The sequence below is a fragment of the Podarcis raffonei genome, chromosome 5 (assembly GCF_027172205.1).
Source record: "Podarcis raffonei isolate rPodRaf1 chromosome 5, rPodRaf1.pri, whole genome shotgun sequence".
Lineage (NCBI taxonomy): Eukaryota > Metazoa > Chordata > Lepidosauria > Squamata > Lacertidae > Podarcis > Podarcis raffonei.
In genome coordinates, this window is record NC_070606.1 from 1070595 (window position 1) to 1074043 (window position 3449).

Below are 3449 nucleotides of genomic sequence, written 5' to 3' on the forward strand. Positions count from 1 at the left end.
ACATAATATTATGATGGCTGACTGGGAACAGTTATGGACCACAGGTATGAAGTTCACGGCATGTAATGCCTTAAGAGAGAATATAATGAAAATGATTTACAGGTGGTACATGACACCAGTCAAGCTCACAAAAATTTATCACTTGCCCGATAATAAATGTTGGAAATGTAAAGAGACTGAAGGTACATTTTTTCACCTTTGGTGGACGTGCCCAAGGATTAAGACATTCTGGGAGATGATTTATAATGAAATGAAAAAGGTATTTAAATATACCTTACTGAAGAAACCAGAGGCCTTTCTCCTGGGCATGGTCGGCCAATTGGTGCCAAAGAAGGATAGAACTTTCTTTATGTATGCCACAACAGCAGCAAGAATACTTATTGCAAAGTACTGGAAGACACAAGATCTACCCACCCGGGAAGAATGGCAGATGAAGGTGATGGACTACATGGAACTGGCGGAAATGACTGGCAGAATCCGAGACCAGGGAGAAGAGTCGGTGGAAGAAGATTGGAAGAAATTTAAAGTTTATTTACAGAAACATTGTAAAATTAAGGAATGTTAGAAGGATGTTGGAATGAAGTTATGTGGTTTTAGCAGAAATGTTATAAAGGATTAGGAAAAAACAGACTGTTAATTGGTGAAAAGAGGGAAAGTAAAGTTACATTATAGTAAGATAAGGACAAAAATTGGGAACGATGGAAAGGATTTGCTGAAATAGCTAACCGAACTAGAATACAAAAAAGGGAGGTGTGAGGAGGTCAAGGAAACAAGTGAATGAAAGATAAGTTATGGGAAGGTTTGTTGTGTTTTTTAATTGTGTTTATTTTTCTGTTTCCCCCCCTCTTTTTTTCTTTTTCATTATTGTGATGTGTTGTTTTGTTTTTGTTTAATATGGTGTTCTCTCTTTTTTCTTTTTGTAACCTTTAAAACTTTAATAAATATTATTTCAAAAAAAAATATTCATTGGCATTTTAATGTGAATTTTTCCTAATAAGCGCATTTTGTATGTGATTCTCCCTAATATAATGCATTTTGTATGTTATTTTCACAAATATATTAATCTTTATTAACTTGCATGCACACTTCCTCCTGATACATGTTTGGTTGACAAACTGCATCACAAAATTTGGATAAGTGCGAGTTTTGAAGGGTGGCTGTGTTTTGGTTCTCACATTGTTTCAGAAAATACAGATTTGGTTAATTCACCTGCAAATGTCAACTGAATCAATTTTCTCCCCCAGCTGCTAACAACTTAAATGCAAGTTTGTGCAGCAAAGCGTTGTGCTCATCTCCAAGAGTGTCCCCCCTGCTCTTGCCCCCCCCGGCACTGACATTCTGTCGCCTCTTGCCTCTGAAAATGGAAGCTTCATTTAGCAATGGTGGCCAGACACAGACAGACAAATCAGCCATGCCCCATCTGGTGACAGTGAGCTCAATAAGTTAATGACATGTTTTATGAAGCGCTTCTTTGTGTCTGTTCTGAATCAACTGTCACACAATTTCATTTGGTGACCAAGAGTTCTAGTAAGGAACTGAATCGATCTCCCTGCAACATGCATTATCATTAAAAGCTTTGTCACTTCTCCTCTTTAAATGTCTCTCTAAACTAAAAAGTCCCAGACATTGGAGACTTTCCTCATAGAGAAGGCATATGTTGGTTGCTCTTTTCATCTTTTTCCAGCTCAACAATCTCTTGTTTGCAGTGAGGCAACCAGAACTGCATCAAGTATTCCAGACATCACTACATAGTAGATTTCTCTTGGGATTATGATCCTGCCTGTCTAATTCTGTCACAGAATTCCTATTTAAAGAAAAACAAATGGGCATACAGTGGTACCTCGGGTTACAAACACTTTGGGTTACAGACTCAGTTAACCCGGAAGTAGTACCTCGGGTTAAGAACTTTACCTCAGGATGAGAACAGAAATCGCGCACCGGCAGCAGCGGGAGGCCCCATTAGCTAATGGTACCTCAGGTTAAGAATGGTTTCAGGTTAAGAACGGACCTCTGGAACGAATTAAGTTTGTAACCAGAGGTACCACTGTATAGGTTAAAGAATGAAAATAAATAAATCTCTATGAACCACCTGACATTAGCAACAAAGGCAAATTCCATGCTAGGGAAAGTTTTCAATTAGCAACAATCATGCCTCAGATTACGGCCATTGTGCATTATTCTGTCATTTATACGCCCACTTATTTTAATTAAAATTCTAAATGGTTTGCATGAGATCATTGGTTTATCTATTGCCTAATCTGACTGGCAACCACACTTTAAGATCTCAGGATTAAATCTTTCCTGCCAACTATGGTTAGAATTGTGTACAGTGGTACCTTGGTTTGCAACTGTTTTGGATTACAACCATTCTGGATTACAAACACGTCAACGTGCATGTCCCTTTTTTGGGATTACAACCCATTTTTTGGGGATTACAACCAATTGGGGGGGGGAGGCCCCATTGGCGAAAGTGCGCCTTGGGTTGCAACCTGTTTTGGTTTACAACCGGATCTCCGGAATGGATTATGGTTGTAAACCAAGGTACCACTGTAGTACCTTTCATGAACTGTAGAGTTAAATGGGAAGAAACTGTGTATATACAAAACTTGTAAACATGGTTGTCTTCATTGAATGCAGCCACGTCTGTAACTTCCATTTGTTCAAAAGCATATAAACTGAGAGTTACTCAAGCGGATGCCAGCTGAAAAGGGAATACAAAGCACTTACTCAGGCGTAGGCTGTGTGGGAAGAAGCACCATGGACAAAGACTTGTTTCCACCCTTAAGTATTTTATTGTATTTTTAATATTTTAATATTTTGTTGGAAGCTACCCAGAGTGGCTGGGGAAACCCAGCCAGATGGGCGGAGTATTATTATTATTATTATTATTATTATTATTATTATTATTATTATTTGATAGTTGTGAGAATGCAGCTCTTTGCTGCAGTTCTCACAGATAGCTTCAGCATCCTAAGCTAAAGGATGCCCAAGGCAGAGGAACATTTAAGACGAGGAGCCAAGCCAACAGCTCCAGGGAAATTATTGCACTGCTAACCATCCAAAGAGCATGAAACGGATTGGCAGTACCAATGGAAGCACCCCATTATTTTCCTTCATACAGACCACTTCATTAAACTTCCTTCAACAGTGGGGGACCACCTTTAAGGCTAGTGCAGTCTCCATGCCAAATTAGTCCATAGACATTGGTGAAGCTGCCAAGGAGGGAGAAGTTATGCTTGTGTTCATAATGTAGATATTTGCCACCCACTGAGAACCAGACTGAGAAGCCATCCATTCATGGATTTATTCTATTTATTTTATTACATCATATCAGGTAAAGTTCCTTCCTGAATCCTTGTGCTGCGGCTGAAAATACCTCCAAGCAACACTTTCAGATTTAAGTGGTCTTTCCATTAGTCAGAATCTCACTCCTCCTGTTTCTCCAAAAT